The following is a 27,753-nucleotide window of genomic DNA, read 5'->3' as shown; positions in this document are numbered from 1 at the left end:
AGTAAGTCAGAGAAAGTCAGGACAAGCTTTATCTATCTGGGGGAGCAGTATGCAAAGTACTGGATAAGTGTGTAGTGACTGTCATCACCCTCCATTGTGTCTCTTACTTGACCACTAATGATGATTCTTCAAAGACCACTCCAGAGTACCAGATTATATCCCAATATGTGCTGTTTAGCTAAAGTGTGGTGTCCAAAGTCTGCAGCACACAGATACATTAAAGGACAAAGATAAATTTGAGTAAGGTACCTTTTGATGAAGTACAGTTGAGAGATATGGTAATAAGAATGCATCAGAGTTGTCAGTCTGAGTTCTTAAAGTTGCCAAGTACTGAACAAGAATACTTCTATTCAAGGTTCAATCTACTGATTGAACTCCTGATAAAATTGATCTTGTAGGTGCTACAGTATTCTCTGGCTTATGGGCAAACACAGATCTGTTGTATTTATTTAGATAGAATATGTGGGTCCAAAGAATCGTGACCTTAACTGTCCAGCGTTAAACAAGGTTCCGTGTTTGGTCCATGAAGACCTTAGCTTGCTTAGCACTGTGGCAAACACACCATTAAAAATCCTTTTAACCTTGTATTAAAGATACAGAAAAGAAGGAAAAACAGTTAAAGCATTTGAAATGTATTAAGTAAGGATTTCATTTTAGCATCGCCCCTTGCTCCCCTTCCCTTTAGCTGGAGAGAGTTTTTAGAAGGAAAACCCCCTTATTTGACACTCTCTTTTAGGTGATGTTAAAGATGGTAATTGTCCTTTTTGTGGGGAGAAAAGAAGCTAGTTCAAATGGGCTGGAGTTGTTGTTAAAGTCCATTCCTCCCACTGCTCGAAAAACACAGGCACAGCACACAGTCTTATCAGCCATGCCAAGACCTGGCAAACTTGTACCAGCGTCAGGCTGGTTAGGGTATTGCAATTAACTGCTTCTCTAATCACAGGCTTACAGCAGTATTGCAAAATATACAGTCTTAGGCCTTGCCTACACTGGCAAGTTTCTGTGGAGTAAAGCAGCTTTCTGCGCTGTAACTCCCGAGGTGTACACACTGCCAAGCCACTTTGTGCGCAGAAACTGCACAATTACAGCACTGTTTTAAAAAAACAAAAACAAAAACCACCCCAACGAGAGGCATAGAGTTTACTGTGCTGGGGGTACAGTGCCTCGGTGCCAGTGTAGACACCCTGGTCAATTATAGCGCTGTGATTGGCCTCCAGGAGGTGTACCACAATGCCTGTTCTCACCTCTCTTTTCATCGGTTTGAACTCTACTGCCCTGATGTCAAGTGACCAACAGTCATCCCCACCCCATACATTTTGAAAGTCCCCTTCCTGTTTGCTCGGTGACACTTGCAGTGGTCTCATCGCATCTTTCCAGGTGACCATGCCTGCTCCACATACCAGGCGATCCCCTGCTTGGAGCAGTGCCAAGCTGCTGGCCCTCATCAGCATTTGGGGGAAAGGAAGCTGTCCAGTCCAAGCTGCGCTCCAGCCGTAGGAATTACAATACCAATGGACAGATTTCATGATGCATAAAAAAAGGGGCCATGACCGAGACACACTTCTGCAGGGTCAAAGTGAAGGAACGCCTACCAAAAGCGCGGGAGGCAAACAGCTGCTCCGGTTTTGTGCTCACGAGCTGCCAGCTCTACGAAGAGGTGCCAGCTCTACAAAGAGCTGGACGCAATACTCGGCGATGACCCCACCTCCACTGCGAAGGCCACTTGTGGATACTTTGGTGGCTTGCGTGCCAGTCAAGAATGGAGCCAGGAGGAGGAAATCTTGGGGGAGTGGGAGGACCCAGAGGCCGAGGACAACTCGGAGGTCAGAGAAACATGCAGCCAGGAGCTCTTTTCTACCCTGAAGGGGGCGAGCCAGTCACAGATGTCGGATCTTGGCAAAGTGCAAACAGGAGAGGAGGCCCCTGGTAAGTGGCTTTGATTTTTGGGAATTGCTGAAGCAAGTTGATGTGGGCAGGAGGGTTGCAGAAAGCAGGCTTGGTTACCCGCTGCACTGTACTCCAAAGGAGAAGGTTGGATATGATACCTGGACATACACAAATCTTTAACCGTCCCGGGACCCCACCTTGTCCCTTCTCCCATCCCTCTCAGTGCTGATGTATTTTTTTGTTTGTTTGTCTCTCTCCTCCAGTTGTTGTTTTTTAATAAAAGAATTGTGTTGGTTTGAAAGCAATCTTTATTCCATTAATTGAAAGCAAACAGAGCCCTGCAAAGCAACAGGCAATTTCCTTACACCTTCATGGTGCATCATCTGCACCAATCACAATCACCTCCTAGCATTACAAGCACTGCACTCCCGAGCACAGCAACAAACTTTAGTGGCTTTCAGCTTCAAATTGCTGCCTCAAGGCATCCCTGGTCCTTATGGCTCCATGCTGTGCCCCTCTAAAAGCCCTGGTTTCTGGCTGTTCAAATTCAGCCTCCAGACACTGAGCCTCAGTGGTCCAGCCCTGAGTGAAGATTTCACCTGTCCCTTCACAATATTACGGAGCGTACAGCACGCGACTATAAGCATAGGAATATTGTCATCAGCCAGGTCCAGCCTCCATATAGGCAGTGCCAATGTGCCTTTAAATGGGCAAAAGCACACTCAACAGCCATTCTGCAGTTGCTCAGCCTGTGGTTGAACTGCTCCTTGCTGCTGTCAAGGTGCCCCATGTATGGCTTCATAAACCTAGCATTAAGGGGTAGGCGGGGCCTCCCAGGATCACAATGGGCATCTCAACTTCCCCTACAGTGATCTTCTGCTCTGGGAAGAAAGTCCCTGCTTGCAGCTTCCCAAACAGGCCAGTGTTCTAAAAGATGCATGCATCATGTACCTTTCCGGACCAGCCTGTGTTAATGTCTGTGAAATGCCCACAGTGATCCACAAGCACCTGGAGAACCACTGAGAAATACCCTTTCCGATGAATGTACTGGTGGCTAGGTGGTCTGGTGCCAAAATTGGAATATTTGTGCCATCTATCCCCGCTCTGCAGTTAGGGAAGCCTAGCTTTGTGCAAAGCCATCCACAATGTCATGCACGTTGCTCAGAGTTACAGCCTTTCGGAGCAGGATGCAATTAATGGCCCTGCACACTTCTGTCAACACGAGCTCAATGGTCAACTCCCACTCCAAACTGGTTAGTGACTAATCAGGAGCAGTCTGGAGTAGCCAGCTTCCACAGTGTAATTGCCACGTGCTTCTCCAATGACAGGACAGCTCTCATTCTCGTGTCTTTGCGTCGCAGGGCTGGGGTGAACTCATCTCACGGTCCCATGAATGTGGCTTTCTTCATCCGAAAGTTCTGCAGCCGCTGCTCGTCATCCCAGACGTGCATGATGATGTGATCCCACCACTCAGTGCTTGTTTCCCAAGCCCAGAAATTGGCTTTCCACTGTGGTCAGCACCTCCGTGAATGCCACAAGCAATCTTGTGTCGTAGCTACTATGTGTGGCGAGATCAACGTCGCACTCCTCTTGCCTTTTTAGTTTAAGAAATAACTGCCACTTGTGACATGTTGGTGAGAGCAAGCAGCATATTGGTCAACAGTGTGGGATCCATTCCTGCAGACCTAAGAGGCACAGCACTCAGATGGCGCCAAATGCGGACAGAAGCACAGGGATTGCTGGGATGCGAAGCAATGCATCACAGGGCTTTGGGACAGGACCCAGAATGCCCTGCAACCCCCTCCGCCTTCCCACAACTCATAGCGGCAGAAGAGGAAGAGATGCTCTGTGGGATGGCTGCCCAGCGTGCACTGCTCCGAATACTGCTGCAAGTGCCGCAAGTGTGAACATGCTATTGTGCAGGCAGCTGACAGTGTGAACACACAAGACGGTTTCCCTTCAGTGCTCTCTGAGTGGTGCTGTAGCTCTGCCAGGTTAGACATACCCTTAGTTGACTAGGCCAGATTCTTACTAGACAAAAAGAAAAAGGAGAGTGTGATATGAGAGAAGAAATGAGGTGGGGAAGGAAAAGAACACACAAAGAAGAGGGTGTGAGTGTGAGTGAGTGAGTGAGTGTCATATCCCAGGTGGTGGCTGGGATTCATCCAGAGCTGGTAGAGGTGGTGATGGTCCCTCTCTCTGGCCCAGTCTGATCAAGACATCTCTTAGGATTAGGAAGAAGAAGGTCTGGGATCCCAGGAGGGGTGGCATGGCAGCCATGATGGTGCTGTTTGCTCAGTAGCCAGATTTCCTCCCTAAAGTTTTTTTTTTTTTTTTTAAATATGGACCTGAAAAGGGAGTGGTGGGTGGAATAACCCATCCCCTCATTATTTTGTCCATCAATGAGGCCTGATTTCCAACACACCAATTTTAGTTTCTTGTATTCTGGTTTCATGCTTTTGTTGTTTACCAAGAATGATCTTAACACCGTCCTTGAATTATATCATTAGACCTTTTTGATTAGACTAATCAGCCTTTCTGTCCCACTTTTTGAGCCTTTTCCCATCAGCATTTGCTCTTAGAGGTTGTTGTGATATCTTACGAACTTCCACTTTTTACAGTTGAGCTCACCATTAGGACCCAATTATTACAACGCATTTGGTATCTAGTAGTAACTGTAACAAATCTATATATGTACATTTGGAGCACTTAGCAAAATTGATATAAGGCAAGCCTGAACCCACCTAATGTGTATATATTTTCTCAAAATGGGAGTTTTAAATTTAAATGGCTAAAAAGTAGGTACTCATGGCACCCATTACTTATGTCTGTTATTTAGAGATACTCTATACTCTGTAATTAGTATAATTAAGTACTCAGTCTGTTATGTAGTAAACTGTGAACTTCCCTAGTATTTGTTGGCTACCTGCAGAGTCATAGAGTTTAAGGCCAGAAGGGACCACCAGATATCTAATTTGACGTTCTGCATATTGCAGGCCACCAACACCTCCCAGAACCTTCATGCTAAACCCAACAACTGAAATTAGACCAAAGTATTACAGCCCACAGGAGACTAGACAATTATCTTTTGCAGGGACAGACTAGGATGGACTGAGGAGGCCCGGTGCCTGGGCCCCAGTAATGGCAGGAAAATGATTAAATTGAGAAATTAACATGTAACTTCATTACTACATGATGTGGGCCAAGTTATGTGGGCATGAAAACAAAATTAATCTTCTTTACGCTTTGCATGGATTTCTTGATTACTTTTCTTCTGAACCTGAAGTTCTTTTGTTTTGCGGAACTTGACCACTATCATGCAAATAGCCTTATTTTTAAATATTGGATAACAGGGCTGGATTTTGATCAAACAGAACTCTTGGATGAGCTAGAATTTGATGCCCCTCATAATAATCAATTTGTGATAAATCTTTAAAATTTTCCTTTGGTGTTCTCCAGTATCCAACCATAGGGGAAGCTGGCCAGCTTACACATCCCCTCAGACTGGCCTTTAGATTTAGCATGTATCTCTTCCATGTTTAATAAATGGCATTCATCAACCTGGATTTCTTAGCATGCAACTAGATGCTGATCCAGTATGTGGTTCATGGAGGAAGCAAACTGAAGAGAGCAGAGAATGGGGAAAGTGGTTTGAAACTAGTGGTTTGAAATAAGTTAAGGCCATGTCTATGCTACAAACTTTGGCTTACACAAATTACATTGGCATAAAAGCTGCCACGGTTAGTATATCGCTCATACGCATGTATATTTGGCTTTTTGCGTCAGTGCTGCGCGCACTCACCATGAGTGCTTTTTTCAATGCACAGTGTGGTGCACTATGGGAAGTTATCCCAGTGTGCAACTCACCTCCATCCAGCTCATTATCTTTTGCCAACTTTTGGCAATGCAAGGTGGAACAGAAACGAATCACGCAAGGGTGACTGGGAGCTAGGACTCAAGTTCCCATCATACAACTTCTCCATCCAATAATGTCATTCATATCCCATAATTTTCACACCTTTTTTAAAAAAAAACAACAAAACAAAAAAAAACCCATGAACCTGCATGGCCCTCATCGCTGTCCACAATCTCTGACAGAAGCTTGGAATGTGCACATCTTTACTTTATTGTCACAAGCGTTGCAAGAACGGGGCGTACAATCCTTTTGGTATTTGCAGAGCAGCAAGAAGAACCTCATTGGCGGGGAACGTGACAAATTCATGGAGGACCAATTGCTGTGGGACATAGCAAAAACCAATTCAAGGTTGTTGGTGGCATTCACAGAGCAGCTGCCGACAGTGGAGCACTGCTTCTGGGCCTGAGAAACAAGCACTGTAATGTAATGTGGGGTTGGGATGACGAGCAGTGACTGCAGAATGTTCAGATGCAAAAGGCCATGTTCCTGGATCTATGTGCTGAGCTCACCCCCACCCTCCAGCCTCGGGACACCAGAATGGGAGCTGCAGTGACCATGGAGAAGCAAGTGGCAATCACACTGTGTAAACTTGCAATGCTGGCTTGCTAACAGTCCATGGCTAATCATTTTGGAGCTGGAAAATCCACTGTGAGGGCTGTTGTCATGCAAGTGTGCTAGGGTGACCAGATATTCCGATTTTTATAGGGACAGTCCCAATTTTGAGGGCTTTTTCTTATGTAGGCACCTATTACCTCCCCACCCCTATCCTGATTTTTTACACTTGCTATCTGATCACCCTACAGTGTGCAGAGCCATTGATACTCTTCTGCTGTGCAGGATTATGGCTCTTGGCAATGGGCAGGACATAGTGGATGGATTTGCAGCTGTGGGGATCCAGAACTGCAGTGGAGCAATAGATGGCACGCATATCCCTATTTTGGTAGCAGTCCACTGTGCCCCAGAGTACATCAGCAGATAGGGCTACTTTTCTTTTGTTGTTATGCAAGCACTGGTAGATCACTGGGGATGGTTCACTAACATCAATCTTGGCTGGTCAGGGAAGGTATATGACGCGTGCGTATTTAAGAACACAGGACTGTTCAGAAAGTTACAAGCAGAGACTTTCTTTCCCAACCAGTGGATTACCATTGGCAATGTTGAAATGCCAGTGGTGATCCTGGGGGATCCAAGCCTACCTCTTGCTCCTCTGACTCATGAAGCTGTAGACCAGCCCCCTTGACAGCACCAAGGAAAGATTCAACTACCAGCATAGCAGGTGGCAAAATGACAGTTCAATGTGTTATTGGTATACTGAAGAGACTATGGTGTTTACTCAGATGATTGGATCTCAGTGTGAAAAATATCCCAATGGTTATAGCTGCCTGCCGTGTCCTGCATAATATTGGTGAGACAACTTGGGAAATGTTACTGCCGGGGTGGAGGGCAGTCATGAAGCGGCTGTCTGCCAAGTTTGAACAACCAGACACAAGGGCTATTAGAAGAGCTCAGTGTGGAGCTATACAGCTGAGGGATGCCTTGAAAATCCCTTTAACAGTGAGCCACAGTAGTGCATTGTGCTGGACTGTGCTCTCCCTGGCCATGCACTTTTGAGGTCTGTTAGGAACTGCATGGGGCTTGCTGTACATCTATGAATATAACACTGTCAATGTGCCTATTAATTGTGTGATGCTTGTTGTACATTGATGATGATGATTACACTGTCACTGACCCTTTGAGTTGTGTCACACTGTACAATAACAAGTGGGTGCTTTCAGTACCTCTAGGCATTCTGCAGTGTATGCTGGGAACTAATAAAGATTAATAGAATTTTGAATGACAAGACCAGTCCAAAATATCTGTGTAATTTAAAAGCAAATACATAAAAAAAACTTTAATAAATTAATGGAACAGAACTTAACATGTCCACTTTGGCTACACATACAGTAACTGTGGCTTCCTCAGGTCACTGTATCTGAAGCTGTGATTGTCCTTAATGTCTCCTGCTGTGACGTGGCAGGAGTAGTGCAGCGGTCCCTGGTGCCATGTGGAATACTGAGGCGGGGTGTGGGGAGGTGCTATACTGGAGTTCTCCATGATTGCAAAGGAAGGCTAGGAATTGTTGAACCTGTAGGTCCCCAAGAATCTACAGGATCTGTGTTTGTTGCTGGAGAAGCCCCATTTTGTCCTGGGGCATCTCCCTCTCCTTTTCCTGCTGGGACTCCTGAGGCTTTTTCCTGTCAGCTCTTTCCTTCTCCAAACAGTTGGAAATATTCACCCTTCAGGCCCTCTGCTTGCAGTCTGATGCAGCATTGGTTTGCAGGATCTCATGGAACATGTCATCCAAAGTCCTCTTCTTTTTTTCTCCTTATCTGACTTCCACATGTGTGGCTGGGGAACCCCTCAAAGCTGCAACAGCAGCAGCTACAGATAGAATACACAGAGGTACCATTGTCAGTATAGTCATAACAGAAAGCAAACGTTAAGGTTCAGGTTTCAGAGTAGCAGCCGTGTTAGTCTGTATTCGCAAAAAGAACAGGAGGACTTGTGGCACCTCAGAGACTAACCAATTTATCTGAGCATGAGCTTTCGTGAGCTACAGCTCACTTCATTGCATGCATCCGATGAAGTGAGCTGTAGCTCACGAAAGCTCATGCTCAAAAAAATTGGTTAGTCTCTAAGGTGCCACAAGTCCTCCTTTTCTTTTCAAGGTTCAGAGCTCTCTTTCCTTGTCCCCCTGAAGTTTTAAACAAGTTTTAAACAAGTTTTTAAACAATAGGTGACTATTGACACCTGCTTCAGAGTGTTAGTGCACGGCACCACTCTCAGCACCAGCCACAGTGAATACAACCCACCAGAAATGAGGAAAAGGAGGAGGGAATCGCTCAGTTGCGTAAAACTGTGAATATAGATAGGGCCGTGGCACTGAAGATCGGCACCATTTTCCATGAGCGTTGGTGATTTTAGCTGATATCTCGCTCCTGATGGTAACACAGACACAGCGCACAGCTGCTGCTGGTGTTCCAAAGCCACCTGGTCCATATGCCACCACTCTGTTTACTGCACTGGTGCCTGCTGAAGTCATCACAGGCTGCCATGGGAAAGCGTCCTACCACGTAGGAAGAAATAAGGCTGCTATCAATAGAAATCTTTAGGAAAGGATTGCAGAGTACCTCAAAGGGATGTCCCTTTGTACATAAACAATCTGTTCCATATCCCGTGCCTAATGCGACAAGGGAGTGAAAAGCAGTGTGCCTGGGGTATGTGGGGTGGGGGTGGTGTCTCTGCAAAGTAGGGCATGCCGCTCTTTTTGTAAAAGCGGCAAGTCTGTGGCTTGGCACCACGTCGACTGTTGACTTCTGTGGCCTTCTGGTAGGCCTGCCACAATTCCTTCACTTTCATGTGGCACTGCTGCTGATTCCTGTCATGCCTCTTCTCTCGCTTCCTCTGTGCAATCTGCTCATAAATGTCCACGTTTCTGCAGCTGATCTATAGCTGTGCCTGCACAGCCTCTTCTCCCCACAGACCTCAGAGATCTAAGATCTCCTATCTACTCCATGCCAGAGTGTGTCTGAAGCATGTTGCCAGCAAGATTGGTTGGGCAGTTGCACACAACAGTGGAGAGCTGCTAGGTGTGCTCACCAAGTTGTGCAATCAGGAAAAGATATTTTAAAAATCCATGGGGTTCCAGTCTCCATGACCCTGAGAATTGGAATTCGCAAATGTGACCAGAGCAGTCAGCGTCAGGCATTGTGGGACAGCTGCTGCAGGACTGTGAGGGTTGACATGAGTAATGCAGTCTGTACACTCATATAGTGTTGCCATTAGTATGTCGAACGTGGCTCAATGCCATTCACGGAGTTGATGTTGCTGCCTTGCTGCAACGGGGTGCTTACACCAGTGGGAGACAATTTTAGGTGTAGCCACGTGCATATCTATGTTGATGCAAGGTGGCTTACGTCAACCTAACCTTGTAGTGGAGACCAGGCCTAAGAAGGGTACTTTGTAAATATGACTTAAAAAAAAAATCCTGAAAAACCTCTACACAGTGGTTACGAATATCTAGTTTTGCTTATGTCTTGATCTTATGCTTTCCATAAGAATTAGCCATGCATTTCTTCTTCCCTACACTTATTTTTCTAATGTAGAAACATTCATTATGTTCGGTTCCCGATTTGCTTTATACATTAGTTTCTAATTTGTTCTCTTTTGAAAAGCAGTGTAAACTCCCTGGAAATGTGTGCGAAATACCTGGGTTATGAAAGTTTCCACTGATAACTTCCTAGTGAGTTTACCCTAGGCAAGTTATAATAATGGTGATAAGAAAAGGGGAGGGGGGGGTTGGAAACCTTTTGTAGTGATAATCAAGGTGGGCCATTTCCAGCAGTTGACAAGAACTTCTGAGGAACAGGTCCATTTATCTACCAATGTTATATATGCCATCATGTGCCAGCAATGCCCCTCTGCCATGTACATTGGTCAAACTGGACAGTTTCTCTGTAAAAGAATAAATGGACACAAATCAGACGTCAAGAATTATAACATTCGAATACCAGTCGGAGAACACTTCAATCTCTTTGGTCACTCGATTACAGACCTAAAAGTTGCAATTCTGCAACAAAAAAACTTCAAAAACAGACTCCAACGAGAGACTGCTGAATTGGAATTAATTTGCAAACTGGATACAATTAACTTAGGCTTGAAAAAAAGACTGGGAGTGGATGGGTCGTTACATAAAGTAAAACTATTTCCCCATGTTTATTTCCCCGCCGCCCCACCCCCCCGTCCCCCCGCACTGTTCCTCGGACATTCTTGTCAACCGCTGGAAATGGCCCACCTTGATTATCACTACAAAAGGTTTACCCCCCTCCCCCCTACCCCCTCACCCCGCTCTCCTGCTGGTAATAGCTCACCTTAAGTGATCACTCTCGTTACAGTGTGTATGGTTTCATGTTCTCTATGTATATAAATCTCCCCACTGTATTTTCCACTGAATGCACCCGAAGAAGTGAGCTGTAGCGCACGAAAGCTTATGCTCAAATAAATTTGTTAGTCTCTAAGGTGCCACAAGTCCTCCTTTTCTTTTTGAGCTCTGGGTGGCTCAAAAGCTTCTCTCTCTCTCACCAACAGAAGTTGGTCCAATAAAAGATATTACCTCACCCACCTTGCCTTTCTAATATTCTGGGGCTGCCATGGCTACAACCACACTGCATAGAGCATGATCTTTTTCAGTATGTTTTTAAATAGGTACAATACATATTATTATCTTACTTTTGGAGAGAGTGATGGATGTTGCTTGATCATTTTGAGAGCCTCCAAATCCTACTTTTTGAAAAACCTTCAGGTTTACTACTAAGATATTTTTTTTCTCTTATAACAGGAGGGTCCTGCTGACTGTGTTCAGTCCAAAAGCCCATTGCCATTTCATTATCCCTTCTTCACCTACAATACTGGGCATTATCCTGACCATGACAGTTCCAGACTTCAGACTCCACTGTTAGGTAATGGAAGTATCAGTTTATTTTATATTTTTATTGCTTTTCAACCTTACTTTTGCTCATTTCTTGGGCTGGGCTATGGCGATGTTTCATTTGGGGTCTGATCCTAAAATTATTGTACAAACAACACCCAGTGGCATCAGCTGGGGTTTTAACATCTTCTTTTTGTTTTCTTAAGCATATAGGCTATTTGTTAGCAGTTATAAAGTAGCTTCTCTCTTATAAAAAGGTAGAGGAGCTGTTGTTTTTTTATTTACTGTAAGTAAATTAATTATAGGATGGACAAATCTGTTGCTAAGACTACAACTGTGATAGATTATTATGGAGCACTAGTAAAACAAAATTATTTGAAGACAGTTTCAGCTTTCAGATGCACTCACATGAATGGCTTCTGTTGCAGCCAGTGGGATTGACTTATATTCATTAAAGGACAGAATTTGGCCCTTGAAGTCTGAGCTAGATGTGGTAAGGAATTAGTTAATTTAATTGGGCCGGGTGAGGAAGACTTTGACTCAAGTAACTAGTGGTCCAGAGCCAAATTCTGCCATTAGTTGTCCAAGTACAGCTCCTATTAATTTGTCCCTTAATATTAATTAATTCTGCACTTCTTCTGCATTGAAAATGTCTGCTGATTTGCAGTCAAATACCTACTGAGATTGGGGTACGTGAGGAATGCAGGATTGTGTTGAGAATTTGCCAGGAAGCAGCCAGATGCCATTTTTCTAGTGCAACTAAACAAAATCATTGTATGACTACCAATCTGTCCTGTCTCATTAAATAAATAGCTGCTAAATGTTCTGCCTGAAAGAGTGAGTGAGTATGATAAATTTAACCCTAAGTGCTTGCAAGGACCATTTCTACTTGAAACAAGTATCCTATCAAGAGTCTTAAATCCGTGGTAGCAAAAGGTTTTTTGTTTTTTTTTTAAAATAGTTTAAATTATATGTTGTAACTAATATTTTTGCATATTCTGAAATTCTTTAATGGGTCAGCTATTTTAAACCCTCCCAGAATAGTTGTAGATTGAGCACAGTGGAGAAAACAGCCAAACTCTGAACATATTAGCACTGAACTGTTCTCCCCAGGCCCTACAACACACAATTCTAGTGTTTCCTGTGGCATTTGTGCTCTGAAACATTTATGATAATGGCTGAATTTTAAAAGCATTGCACAGACATTTATAAAGACAATTCAACAATTTGTGACAACACCTTTGCATAACACCTTCACTACCATTTTGAAAACACAAACCTTCCATTCGCTACCTAAGAAATATTAAAACCTTATGAACCAAATTCTGCCCTCAGTTACATCCATGTAGCCTCACTGAAGTAACTGAGACAAAGTTGCTGCTGGTGTGAGTGTACACAACTGTATTGACTACAAATAGTTTTGCAACAGCTGATGCCTTTGGTGAATTTGGTTTGGTGAGGCTGTGTGAGTATAAATGAGGGATGACTTTGGCCCTCTAAAGCAGGGGTGGGCAAACTTGTGGGAGGCGGATCAGGGCAGAGGCAGGGGCACGGGTGGGGGTGGGTGTGAGGGTTCTGGCTGGGGGTGCAGGCTCTGGGGTGGGGCAGGGGATGAGGGTTTAGGGTTCAGGAGGGAGCTCCAGGTTGGGATCAAGGGGTTCAGCGGGCAGGAGGGGAATCACGGCTGGGGCAGGGGGTTGGGCACAAGAGGGGGTCAGGGGTGCAGGCTCCAGGTGGCGCTTACCTGAGGCAGCTCCAGGAAGCAGTGGCATGTTCCCGCTCTGGCTCCTACATTTAGAGGCAGGCAGGGGGCTCTGCACATTGCCCAGTTCCCAGGCGCCGCCCCTGCAGCTCCCATTGGCTGGGAGACCCCAGATTCCGCTCCCCAGTGGAAGCTCGAGGGCTGGGTTAAATCGGCTGGCAGGTTGGATGTGGCCCACGGGCCTTAATTTGCCCACCCTTGCTCTAAAGTCATCCCAGTGAAATTGATTAGGATACCTTCACTCAAATTCTTGATGCCTCCCTGTTGCGAAAATGTAATCCTTAATACTTAAACCAGTTACGTTATGCAAAGGTGTGTATTGTCTTTGAATATTCATGAGACTGTACAGCACACTTTTCTATTAAAGTTGTCAGTTGTAATTTAAAATGAGCTTCTTAATTGCTACTTCTTTTTTGGCTCATCTCAACACAAAAGTGTTGCCATGCTCACCTAGAATACAAAGTACTCTTGTTCTCAGTGCTGGCAATGGAAGAATGCAGTGCTACTCAGATTTAGCAAATGCAAAACTGACTTGATATGGTAAGAATTTTAGTATCCCAGTCTTTTGTTTATTAACCCAATATGATTCTGGCTTCTCTAATCAAGGTTTGAAGTCATTTTTCTTTGAATTAATTGACTACAAAGAATTTGGAGGAAACTTTATAGTCAGAGCTAGCTTTTAAATTAAAATATTTCCTGCAATAAAAAAAATAGTATATTCAGTAAGTTACTTTATCCTTTTTATATTATAAAGTAAGCTTTTCTGTTTAAGAGAAAAACAGAAAACACACTAGAGCCAAAAACTCTTTAAAATGAATTTACATGTTGCCATTAAATACCATGGCAACTAAAACAAACATTGTTCTATTTAGGAAACCTTTTTTAAAAAAAATTGTGTTGAATGTGTTTGAGATTTTTTCCCCAACACAATTAATAAATGTCTTTCGTTCATGGAGATCTAGCTACTCTGTAATGTGTGGCAATTATAATCAGATGGGATAAAAAGAGGTGTTTTTATATATTATGGGTAGGGTTGGTAGGACCACCTATTAAGGTTGCCCTACACTTCCCTTTATAAGACCTAATATTTGGTTGCTTATAACTTTATTAGACTGTAATTGTTCGGCTGAAATTCCAGTTCATTCCAGTTGATCCTTTGGGGAAAAAAGTCAAAAAGAAAAGAGAAGATTGGGAGGAAGGTTGTCTAATGGGTGGAGCAAAGGGATGAGAAAAATGGGATCTGGTTTTTATCTTCCCCTCAGCACTAATTAACGGTGACCTAACGCAAGTCAATTTATGCCTGTTTTTTTCCTGAAGTTTCTACTGATTTGGGGTAACTTAATTCACTAGGACATGACTTTCAAAGGTTCTAAGTGAGCACTCGCAGTTCCCAGTGACTGGAGTTTTTTTTCTGGAGTTGTAGTTGCTCCCTATCTCTCAAAATCAGTTGCTAGGTGTTTGACATTTCCAAAATCAGAGACCACTTTTGAAAATGTAGGCTTTTATTTCTTTGTGCCTCAATTTGCCATCTGAAAAACAGCGATAATATGTAATATGGGTGGTTTCGATGTTTAACATTTGCAAAGTGCTTTGAGATCTTTGAATGAAAGGAACAATAAAACTAAAACTGGTGTTGGGAGATGTCCCAACTCAGTTTGTTCAATCAAACTCTCATGTAGTAAAAGTTTTCACTCAGTAAGGTTTTCAGGATTTTACCAACTGTTGTTTACTTAATAGCTGATAGGTATATAGTTTATGATGATAGCTTACAGTAAACACCTTTTTTTTTTTTAAAGATGACTTACAACAAGAAAAAAAAGGGCTTTTTTTCTGCTTCTCCTTTCCCTTGGAAATATTGGGAATGTAAATTGTGGTGCTCCCTGGTTTTCCTAGCAACATTAGTGAGAAGTCTCAGATGAGTATTAGGAGCTTTATCCATCCATAAATGAATGGGTTAAGGAGGGCAGAACAAAGACAGCTTTTCTGCCAATTGTTTAATCTGATGTTTTGAGATAAATAGGTGGTAAAACCAAACAAAACCCAAATGTTTTAAGGAGTTCTAAATAAAAATAATTTCCCTTCTCAGTTTATCAGGTTTCACTGGCATGGTGGTATCTCTAGTGTCATCATAATACTATTTCTTATGTTGACCATAATGGGGCTTGCACCAATTTAACTAAATTGGTAGAGAAAATAATTTAAATTGATGCAATCCCCCATGGCATTGAAGCAGTTATACCAATACGAAGGAATGGTATGGTAAATTTAGAGTTTTCCAGGGGTGGGGAAAGGGATTGACAAGAACTGAATTTCTGAAATTAAAGACAACAAAAATAATAAATACCTTCATATTTTTCAAGTCCTCTTCTGCCTTTTTTATACATCATAAAGAAACAAAATAAATAAATAAATAAACAAGGGCACAAACACATTGTTGTTCCTTTTCTGTATCACCTTGAAAGAGTCACTGTTCTTCACTTCAGGAACTTCAAGTTATGGACTCAAATTGAATTTTGTTTCTACTTTAGTAAATGGTAGTGGATATATTTTTCATTATGGTTTTAATCTTGATTTTAAAAAAGCATTTACAAAATGACATGAAATAATCTTAATTCCAAAGCTTTTTATGATCAAATATTGTGTTTTGAATCACAGAAGCTTTGAATTTAGAATGTATTTGGACTCAAGAAAGATGCCAGCAAACATTTTGTAACATACTCTTCCATCAAAGACAAGGATCAGAAGAAAATCTTTTAAATAAGAAAAGGCATGCCTATAAAACAGAACATGGGAATAATCATAAAAGGTAGAGTGAACTTATTTTAGTTGTCATTTATGATGAACCTGTAAATACAATTATGATTTGTAAAGTCAAAAGTTGAAACTATTTCCCAGCAAAATTTTTATTAGACAGGACTATTCCTAAAACTGTTTAACAGTAAAGCCAAAAAAGGACAAAGCTTTCATGAGAGCATTGTTCAATGTAACCAATAATTCTGATTAAACCAGTTACAAACGCAGGGCCAAATTCTGCCTTCAGATATTCACTCACAACTCCTATTTGGGAGCCTTTGAAAGGAATGTATATACAAATTAAGTTCTTGGGGCAAATACTTGTTTGTCCACCCACCTAACATCACATCAGATGCTACGTTTATATCTGCTTATGCTAGTGGGCCAGACAGTAGACATCCTATGCCTGGGGCTCTGTGCACCCTGCACGCCATGGAGTGTCTGTCTGCACCACAACAGCAGGGGCAGACGTGGGTATGAACAGTAAATTTTCCCACCAAACTAACTCCTCATTGTGTGTCCATTACTCCACTTTCCACATGGTAAAGGTCCTGAACCACACGTTGGAACGGGGGATTCTTTCCCTCAGCCTTTCTGTGCTTCAGTGCCTCGTTACAGATATTGGGCTGTACCCTGAAAAAATAGCTTGAGATCCTTGGGGGGGACAGACTCTCTAGAAGTGCAAAGTATTTATTTTAGTATGGAAACAAGAGTACTTGGAAAAGGTGTGGAAAATAATTTGCATCTCCAGAAAATCTGACAATTTTTCATTAAAATTGTTTTGCAGAAAAGGAGAATAAATTCCAGATGTTTGCCAATGTAGTATCACAACTGGCATCATAAAATCACTGCTGCCTAATAGCCTAGGCTTGTTTCAGTTTTAAAACCAATGGGCCAAAGCCCTTACTCAAGCAAAGCTCCCATTGACATCGACGAGTGAGAACTTTGGTCTAAATTTTCAAAAGTAACTAGTTAAAGTATCTCAGTTTTTGGTTGTCCCACTTGTGACACCTTAAAAGAGTGTGATTTTTTTTTCCAGATATTGAATGCGCAACACTTTCTGAGCAGCTGGACAATGGCAGCACAGCTCCAGGCTGTCTTTGTTGAAGAGAGATTCATGAAGGAGGTGCTCTGATTCCAAAGTAACAGGGCCCATATAAATACCTGAATAGTAAAGGAAGACCCTCCATAAGGTCAGAACTTCCTTTCTCAATAGATCCCGAGTATTCACAGGATTTGATGGCCGTGGACTTTATTTCCTCTGTCCTGTCCAACAGTCTTTGCAGTGGCAAAATAGAATATGACCATGAGATTACTATGGCCCTTTGTCCGCTCAGCTGATTAGGAAATTACTATGGCACAGAGAGCTATAGAATGTTCAGTACATCTATGCAAAACTTTTCTACAACAGATTATAATCCTCTAATGGTTTGTTTAGGGGAAAAGGAATTCCGGGGACCCCAGAGGTTCAAAAACTCAGATTGTCATTTAGCATGGATAGTATGATTTTCTGCAGGAAATGTGTTTTGTTGTTGTGTGTTGTTTACTTGTTTCCCTTGTCCAGCTACCCTGTGATACTGGATCTAGCAATTGCAGCAGAATTACTGTGGTGACACATTGGTTTATCTCATGAGAATGGAGATTATAATCTCATTGTTACAGCCTGGTGTAACTTCTCTTCTAAATTTTGCTCAGTAGATACATTGGGCAAAATTTGCTTACAGTATTATATTGTTTGGGGAGATAGAATGTAATCACTCTATCAGCCATGTGAATTTCTAAATTATCTTTGTTTTCAGAACTTGATTAGCCTCAGGAAGCAAGATTATTTATCATGTCTGAGACCAATAGCTTTGCTTGGTTTGAGCTTCTACCGGTGTGATTGAAGATCTGTGCCTGATGGACTAATAAGTGGTACATGTCAGTGAATTGAGGAAATGAAACTTAAAGAGATATAGAATAAACTCTTTTACCACCTAAATTAGGGACGGTGATCTCTTTCACAGGCGCACTGACATGATGGATCCTGGGGAAACAAAGCCTGTGGGAAATAGCATGGTGTTTGAGACACTCTAGTTGACTGACATCTGTTTATACTGTTAATTTTAGGAAGTGGGGCCAGTATTGTGAATGACTTAAGTGACTCATCCCCAAGTGAGATGGGGAGTGTGTGTGTGTGTGTGTGTGCGCGCGCACGCAAGATGGGATGGAAGGAAGATTGTGCAGTTGAGCGTGTGCGATGAAGTGAGGGAGCAGAGATTCGAGAGATGGGTAGACAGAATAAGTAAAGAAAGGAAAGGAAAAAGAAATCCAGGAGATTAGACTGAGGTAGATCGTAATTAAGTCTGGTAATTGAAGGGGCAAGAATATAATTTGATTCCCATGCTCAGTCACTGCTCTCCAAGCAAGTATAGAGCACATCATGTTGCTTTGCAGTGACCCGCCTGGCTGAGACGGGAGAAAGTATGCTGGAGCTCAAAAAGAGACTCCATTCAGCCATTCTTTGCAGAGTAAAATCATCACATGGAACTTTCACTATGGAGGCTGTAAACTTGGGGAGAGAAGTCTTTTCCCTGGAATGAAAAATAAAAGAAACCTGGAACTCAAGTCCTTGACAAATGAGATTTTTTTTTCTTAATTTGGTCAAAAAAGTTTTGGTTCAGTATCACTTACCTAGCATGTCCAGTACCTCTGCACTGATGAACACCCTTTTGCAGTACCAGAAATATGTCTGGTAACCTGGCATCTATGTGCTTTCTAAAAATATTTAATGCTGACCACATTCAGAAATCCAAACTGACAGAGCAGGGAGATTCCAGACATTCTCCAGCCTGGGATGTTTTTTACTGCCTCGAATAGTAGAGTGGCCACACTAGGTCAGATCAATGGTCCATCTAGCCCAGTATCCTGTCTTCCAACAGAGATCAGAACAGGGCAGTTTCAAATCCCTTGTCATCCAGTCCCAGCTATTGGCAGTCAGAGGTTTATGGACACCTCGAGTATTGGATTGCGTCCCTGACCATCTTGGCTAATAGCATTGATGGACCTATCCTCCAGGAACTTATCTAATTCTTTGTTGAGTGCTTTTATAGTTTTGGCCTTCACAGCATCCTCTGGAAACAAGTTCCAAAGGTTAACTGTGCATTATGTGAAAAAGTACTTCCTTTTGTTTGTTTTAAACCTGCTGTCTTTTAATTTAATTGAGTGACCCCTAGTTCTTGTGTTATTGAAGGGGTAAATAACACTTTCCCATTTACTTTCTCCATTCGTGATTTTATAGACCTCTATCATATTCTCACTGAGTCACCTATTTTGTAAGAGTCTTTTTTAATCTCTTCTCATATGGAAGCTGTGCCATACCTCTTATCATTTTGTTGCCCTTCTCTGTACCTTTTCCAATTCTAATATTTTTTTTAAGATGGGGCAACTGGAGCCACATGCACTATTCAAGGGGTGGGTATAACATGGATTTATATAATGGCATTATTATATTTTCTGTCTTATTATCTATCCCTTTTCTAATGGTTGCTTATACTCTATTAGCTTTTTTGACTGCTGCTGCACATTAAACAGTGTTTTCAGAGAACTATCCACGATGACTCCAAGATCTCTTTCTTGAATGGTAACAGCTAATTTAGACCTCATCATTGTGTATGTATAGTTAGGATTATTTTTTCAAATGCACATTACTTTGCATTTATCAGCATTGAATTTAATCTGCCATTTTGTTGCCCAGTCACCCCGTTTAGTGAGATCCCTTTGTAACTCTTCACAGTCAGCTTTGGACTTAATTAATTTGAGTAATTTAATATCGTCTGCAAATTTTGCCATCTCACCGTTCACCCCTTTTCCAGATTATTTATGAATATATTGAATAACTCAGGTTCCAGTACTGATCTGTGGGGACCCTGCTATTTACCTCTTTTCATTGTGAAAACTGATGATTTATTCTTACCCTTTGTTTCCTATCTTTTTAAATAGTTACTGATCTATGAGGGGACCTTCCCTCTTATCCCAGGACTGCTTACTTGGTTTAAGAGCCTTTGGTGAACGACCTTGTTAAAGGTTTTCTGAAAGTCCAAGAACACCATATCCATTGGATCACCCTTGTCCACATATTTGTTGAAACCCTCAAAGCATTCTAATAGATTGGTGAGGCATGATTTCCCATTATAAAAGCCACATTGACTCTTCCCCAACATATCATGTTTTTCTGTGTGTCTGATAATTTTGTTCTTAGCTATAGTTTCAACCAATTTGCTTGATACTGAAGTTAGGCTTACTAGCCTATAATTGCCAGGAGTGTTTTTAAAAATATCGACGTTACATTATCTACCTTCCAGACATCTGGTCTAGAGGTTGTTTTAAGCAATAGGTCACATACCACAGTTAGTTGTTCTGCAGTTTCGTATTTGAGTTCTTGCAGAACACTATCTGGTCCTGGTGACCTATTACTGTTAAATTAAACTATATTTGTTCCCACCTCCTCTGTTGACACCTCACTCTGGGATAGTTCCTTAGGTTCGTCACTTAAAGAATGGCTTCGGTGCAGGGATTTCCCACATGTCCTCTACAACGAAGACCAATGCAAAGAATTCACTTAGCTTCTCTGCAATGGCCCTTTCCCCCCTTGAGTGTTCTTTTAATACCTCCATTGTCCAGTGACTCCACTGATTGTTTGGCAGGCTTCCTGCTTCTGGTGTATTTAAGAAAACGTTTGGTTAGTTTTTCTGTCTTTTGTTAGTTGCTCTTCAAATCTTTCTTGCCCTGCCTTATTATACTTGAGTTGCCAGGGTTTATGCGCCTTTCTATTTTCCCTACTAGGATCTGACTTCCAATTTTTAAAGGATGCCTTTTGCCTCTTTTACTCTGTTTAGCAATGGTTGCATTTTTTATACTTGTTTTCTTTTTTAATTTGGGGTATATATTTAGTTGGAGGCTCTATAATGGAGTTTTTAAACTGTCTCTGTGCTGTTTGCAAGCATTTTACCCATGTGACTGTTCCTTTTAATTTGTTTAACTAGCTTCCTCATTTTTGTGTAGTTCCCCTTTTTGAAGTTAAATGCTACTCTGGTGGGTTTCTTTGGCATTTTCCCCCCACAAGGTTGTTAAATTTAATTATGTTATGGTTGCAATTTCTGAGCCTTCACTTCTTGGACCAGATCCTGTGATCTGCTTAGGACAAAATCAAAAAATTGGCTCTCCCCTTGTGGGGTCCAGGAAAAGCTGTTCTAAAATGCAGTCATTTATGGTGTCTAGAAATTTTCTATCTGCATCCCTTCCTGAGGGACATATACCCACTCAGTATGAGGATAATTGAAATCCCCCATTATTACTGTGTGTTCTACCTTTGTAGCCTCTCAAATTTCCCCAAGCATTGTCGCCAGGGTCAGGTGGTGGATAGTCTATTCCTATTGCTATTGTTCAAGCATGGAATTTCTACAGTGATTCTACAGTGATTGGTACAGCTTGATTCATTTCAGATTTTTACTTCATTTAACTCTGTGCTTTCTTTCTTTCTATATAGAGCCATTCCTCCACCAACACGACCTACTCTGTCATTCCTATATACTTTGTACTTTGGTATTACTGGTTTCAGAGTAGCAGCCATGTTAGTCTGTATCCGCAAAAAGAAAAGGAGTACTTGTGGCACCTTAGAGACTAACAAATTTATTTGAGCATAAGCTTTCGTGAGCTACAGCTCACTTCATGTAGCTCATGAAAGCTTATGCTCAAATAAATTTGTTAGTCTCTAAGGTGCCACAAGTACTCCTTTTCTTTTTTTGGTATTACTGTGTCCCGTTGACTATCCTCATTCCACCAAGTTTCCATGATGCCTATTATATCAAAACCTCATTTAATGCTAGGCACTCTAGTTAGCCCATCTTAGTATTTAGACTTCCAACACATGTATGTACACAATTACATATTTTGACAATATTCAGTTTATCAATATTCAGACTAGAAATAAGGTGTAAAATGTTAATAGTGAGAGTAATTAACCATTTGGAACCATTTACCAAGGGGCATGGTAGATTCTCCATCAATGAGAATTTTTAAGTCAAAATTGGATGTCTTTCTAAAAGATGTACTCTAGGAATTATTTTGAGGAAGTTGTGTGACATGTGCCATTACCAGAGGTCAAACTAAATGATCATACCTGTCCCTTCTGGCCTTAGAAACTATGAATCTGAGTTGTTTGCCTTTGTGTGTTATGTTTAAATGGGAATCTGTTAATTTCACTAGCTCCTACCTGTATTTTACCAGCTTCTTTCCTGTCTTCTTTATTAGGATAGATCTCCCTTTAATAAATTCATTCTGTGGGATGTCTGTGTCTGATCCATGTGCTGCTTTCCACCCTCTAGGAGGTCTGCATGTTAGCTCTCTAATGCAATGCCATCCTAAGGCAGCAAATAGTGAGTGTTAAGGTCCGTGTGCTAGTCACTATTGTCTGGGATAAAGGGGAGCTCATGAAATCAGATATGGTACAGAGGGCTATGATGGAGAGAGAATTAGCTAGGGTCCCTCTGACCATGGTGCCTGAAGGGACCACACTGAGAATGCCACACTCATGGCAGACTGCAAGAAATAGGGCCGACAATCCCCCAGACTGGTGGTTTATTCTATAATTAGATTCACTGAGCCAGTAATAAAAGAGCTTCTGCAGTACAACACTGGTTTAACAAGAAGCCAGACACAGTCCCCTTTAAGCAATCCAGCCTTTGGCTCCCATCCAGACAGCCAAGTCTAATATAGTGAGGGATTATTGAAAACCTTATTCACTATACTTAAAGTTCTGCCAATCCCAAAAGATCGGACATGCTGCCCACCAAGTCAATTAATATTTCAGCTCTCACCCCAAGTACACGCTTACAGCCAATCCTTAAATCTAAGATTTATTAATAAAAGAAAAGAGTTATATATGGTAAGAGATGAATATATATACAAATGTGTGTAAAGCCCTTAGGTCAGTTTTATAGCAGAGATGGTGAGGCTGCTGAATCAATTTTGAAGGTTATAGTCCAATAGGCTGTTCAGATGTAGAGTTTGTTCAAATTCTTCCATGAGAATTCCAGGGTAAATCCAGAGTAAACCTGGAGACCTCAGTCTTGTGGCTTAGACCTTCCCTTCAAAGTTGAAGCAGGCTTGAGATAAAAAGGATCAGGCCTAAAGCTTCCTTTATAGTTGAAGCAAGCAGGGTACTGACAGGTAATCCCACCATGAAACTTTGATGAAAGCGAGCCAACTGTTTGATCTTTATTCAGTGAGTGCTTTCTTAGACAATACTTTAAGCAATAGCCATTCAAATTACTAAGACAATTCATTATATCAGATAATTAAGCTGAAGTCAATGTAAATAATAATATTAGTTCCTACAGTATCTTACATCTTTTGAATCAGTAGAATACAGTAATGAATCATCAAAAAACAGGAACTGGATTTTTTTCATCCATGAACTAATTAGATCACATTGTTAAATTTCTAACAAGATATAGGTAAACACAGACAAGTACACCTAGCATCTACTCATGATTCTCTAACGATACAGGCAAACATGTTAAAGATTTGAGTCTACTTAACATGGCATTGATGACTAGCTATGACAAATGGCCCCGTTTACCATTTCAGTGCCTCCTGTTGTTATGGGTCATACACAAGTTGACCAGTCTGTCAGTTTCACAGTCCCCTTTGCCCCGGCAGATGAACACACATTTTAGGGCTCTACTGGAAATCTGAGATGGGGGGACCAGCCAAAGGGTGAGGGGTCTGAGAAAATTCCATTCTATGTGGCATAGAATCAGAGGTGTAGGGCTAGAAGGGATCTTGAGAGGTCATCTAGTCCAGCTCCCTGTACTGAGGCAAGACCAAGTAAACTTTGACCATCCCTGACAGGTGTTTGTCTCACCACTTCTTAAAAACCTTCAGTGACAGGGATTCCACAATCTCCTTTGGAAGTCTATTCCCGTGCTTAACTATCTTAATGGTTAGAAAGATTTTCCTAATATCTAAGATAAACCTCCCATGCTGCAGATTAAGCTGATTACTTCTTGTCTGACCTTCAATGGATGTGGAGAACAATTGATCACTGTTCTCTTTATAACAGCCCTTAACATATTTGAAGACTGTTTTCAAGTCCCCCCTCAGTTGTCTTTTCTCAGGACTAAACATGCCCTTTTTTAAACCTTTCCTGGTAGGTCAGGTTTTCTAAACCCTTTATCATTTTGGTTGCTCTCTGCTGGACTCTCTCCAATTTGTCCACATCTTTCCCAAAACGTGGCACCCAGAACTGGACATAATACTCCTAACTAGGGCCTCACAAATGCTGACTAGAGTGGGACAATTACCTCCCGTGTCTTAAATATGAGAGGCCTGTTAATACCTCCCAGAATATTAGCTGTTTTTGCAGCTGCATTACATTGACTCATTCAATCTGTGATCTGCTATAACCATCAGATCCTTTTTTCAGCGGTACTACCACCTAGCCAACTGTTCCCCATTTGGTAGTTGTGCATTTGATTTTTTCCTTCCTAAATATAATCCTTTGCTCAGTAATGCTCACTTCACCCTAAGTAGAGGAGGACCTAAACTTTCCTTCATCTTTCTCTTGCTCCTAAATTATTTAAAGAACCTCTGATTGCCTTTTATGTACCTTGCTAGGTGTAACTCATTTTGTGGCTTAGCTGTTCTGATTTTATTCCTATATTCTCGTGTTATTCTTTTATACTCCTCCTTAGCAATGCATGCATGCTTCCACTTTTTGTAGAACTTCTTTTTGATTTTTTGGGACAATGAAGAGCTGCAGGATGGATAGGCCAAAATTTATGGAAACTGGCCTTGCTGTTCTCACAAAAAAACTGCATTAAAAATAAAACAATGTAAAACTTGAGAGCTTACAGGTCCGCTCAGTCCTACTTCTTGTTCAGCCAATCACTAAGACAAACAAGTTTGTTCATATTTACAGGAGATAATGCTGCCCTCTTATTTACAATGTCACCAGAAAGTGAGAACAGGCATTTGCATGGCTCTTTTGTAGCCGACAAGGTATTTACGTGCCAGGTATGCTAAACCTTCATATGCCCCTTCATGCTTCGGCCACCATTCCAGAGGGCATGCTTCCATGCTGATGATGCTCGTTAAAAAAAATAATGCATTAATTAAATTTGTGACTGAACTCCTAGGGGGAAAACTTTATGTCCCCTGCTCTGTTTTACCCGCATTCTGCCATATATTTCATGTTATAGCAGTCTTGGATGATGACCCAGCATATGTTGTTCATTTTAAGAACACTTTCACTGCAGATTTCACAAAATGCAAAGATGGTACCAATGTGAGATTTCTAAAGATAGCTACAGCACTCGACCCAAGGTTTAAGAATCTGAAGTATCTTCCAAAATCTGAGAGGGACGAGGTGTGGCACATGCTTTCAGAAGTCTTAAAAGAGCAACATTCCAATATGGAAACCACATAACCCGAATCACCAAAAAAGAAAATCAACCTTGTACTGGTGGCATCTGACTCAGATAATGAAAATGAACATGCATTGGTCTGCACTTCTTTGGATTGTTATCGAGCAGAACCCGTCATCAGCATGGACACATGTCCCCTGGAATGGTGGTTGAAGCATGAAGGGACATATGACTCTTTAGTGCATCTGGCACCTAAATATCTTGCGACGCCAGCTACAACAGTGGCATGAGAACACCTATTCTCACTTTCAGGTGACATTGTAAACTAGAAGCGGGCAGCATTATCTCCTGCAAATGTAAACAAACTTGTTTGTCTGAGCAATTGGCTGAACAAGAAGTAGGGCTGACTGGACTTGCGGACTCTAAAATTTTACATTGTTTTATATTTGAATGCAGTATTTTTGTACATAATTCTCTATTTGTAAGTTCAACTTTCATGATAAAGAGATTGAACTACAGTACTTGTATTGGGTGAATTGAAAAATACTATTTCTTTTGTTTTTTTAGAGTGCAAATACTTGTAATCAAAAATAAATATAAAGTGAGCACTGTACACTTTGTATTCTGTGTTGTAATTGAAATCAATATATTTGAAAATGTAGAAAACATCCACAATATTTAAATAAATGGTATTCTATTATTGTTTAACAGTGCGATTAATCACGATTAATTTTTTTAATTGCTTGACAGCCCTAATTTTTACAAATCAGACATAGGGAACATTTTGCCTCCTGCACTAGAATTAAACTATTACAAAGAAATAGAGCTATTAATTGTCTTATTGCTCTTCTCCTAAGCTGCTGTTCTTAAATGTCTAGGCCCCATCACATTAAAGAGAAAAATAAAGAAGGTAGATTTTTCACCGTACATAAAAGCCATCCAATCTGCAGTTTTGTTTTTCTTACCTTATTCTGATGGGATTAGTATTTTATTGCCATCCTCCTCGGTTCTATTTTTGGAGGACAATCTTTTGGGCAACACAGGGAATATGTTAACAAACCATCTGTTCATAACAACTTGTTCAGCTTTTTTAGTTGTCTGCTTCATAAAGAAGAGCAAGAATCTCCCCACTCATTTCTCCCCCATCCCCATCTACTCAAAATCTCAGCTTTTCAGAACAAAATTTTCAAACTTGGGTGTATAACATATAAGCTCTTAAATCCATATTTAGACACCTAAATAAATGGCTTGATTTTTCAGAAATGCTGAGCAATCTCAAATCCCATTGTTTTTAAAGATCAGGACACATTCATCTAGGCACCTAAAAATAGTTTAGGAGCTAACTTTAAGCACACGATTTAAAAATATTGATCTTTGTGTATATGCTTACATTAGATCTGTGGTTCTCAGACTGTGGTTCTCAGGACCACTAGTAGTGCATGGAGTTCTTCCTGGAGGGCTCATCTTTACATGTTTTCAGAGCCAAGCAGTAGGAGAATTGGGCTGCTGAATGGGGAGATTGATCCATGATAAGTTATTAATCTTGCCAAGTAGCCTGCAGAATAAAAACATTGAACCACTCACTGTATTAGATAATTGTCATTGTGAGAGAGTTAGAACACCATCCTGGTCCTGGGATAATATAAGCAGGGAATTAGGAGGCAAGGGTGTGGATTTGCTGGGAGAGGAACTCTGGCGTTTTTATTTTTGGGCTGTAAATCTAGGGGAAGGAGAGACTTTTCTAGTCTTCATTGTTGTAAGAGACCTGGTGGAGCCATAAGGGCAGAGCTCCTGGAAGATGGGGAAATGGGAGGCTTCTTTTCCTTTCCTGGGTGTATTTATTTAATGTAAGATGTTTTTGTAACTACTGAAGAAAAGTGAATTACTAATCGCTCTTCCTCATTTTCTATCTGTCCTGACTTTTTTGCTGGCCAGAAAACCAATTCTCTTCCTGTCTTTCTCAACTGACGATGTGCAGATTTTCCCCCTCTCCTACACCTGCCAATCTGCACTTGTATTAAAGACACTTTTGATTTTTTTCCTGAATCTATGTTGCCTGCTTGCCAACCATAGCAGAATGCAAACATGGGAAATTATTTCTCTTGTAAGGTGGTAGCTTGTTGTAGTCTCCTCCGTTTCCCCCATCATACTTCTTTCTCTTCCTTCCATCTTTTCAGGGTGGATATGAAAGCTCTCAGACTGAGGACAGTAGGTCAGCACTACATCTTAGGTAAGGCTAGTTGGTTTAGAGCTTTATAGTAGGTGAGTTGTATTATAATAATTAGCCAATCTGTTAGGCATTTTAATTAAGGCCAACATCTTTGTGACCTTGTTTTCAGTTAAGGCCTCATGTGCCTTAGAACTGGAATTTTTTCTCATTTCCAGCCACTGATATAGCTGCATTAGTGCACATCTTAAAGTTAGACAAGAAAGCCACATTCTGCACTGGTGGAGCGTACTTATCTTTGAATCTGGAATAACCTTCACTGGTGCACATGACTGTCTTAATTGATTACATTTG

General features: G+C 41.4%; 1 protein-coding gene across 13 annotated transcripts in view; it reads left to right on the top strand.

Annotated features, from left to right (window-relative positions):
• The window catches only part of IRAG1 (inositol 1,4,5-triphosphate receptor associated 1), a 137,226-nt gene that overhangs the window by 7,629 nt on the left and 101,844 nt on the right, over positions 1 to 27,753 (top strand). For 10 of the 13 annotated variants that reach the window (XM_078853204.1, XM_078853203.1, XM_078853206.1 and 7 more), the window contains exons 2-4: positions 11,181 to 11,301; positions 15,688 to 15,838; positions 16,865 to 17,018. The exons of 1 other annotated variant lie outside the window; for it this stretch is intronic. The gene's annotated coding sequence lies outside the window, so the exon portion shown is untranslated. The remainder of the gene's footprint in view (positions 1 to 11,180; positions 11,302 to 15,687; positions 15,839 to 16,864; positions 17,019 to 27,753) is intronic. 2 more of the 13 variants (XM_078853197.1, XM_078853198.1) reach the window with 2 other exon arrangements.

Source organism: Lepidochelys kempii, chromosome 6 (assembly GCF_965140285.1).
Source record: "Lepidochelys kempii isolate rLepKem1 chromosome 6, rLepKem1.hap1, whole genome shotgun sequence".
NCBI lineage: Eukaryota > Metazoa > Chordata > Testudines > Cheloniidae > Lepidochelys > Lepidochelys kempii.
This window is presented reverse-complemented; position numbering and strand designations above follow the sequence as displayed.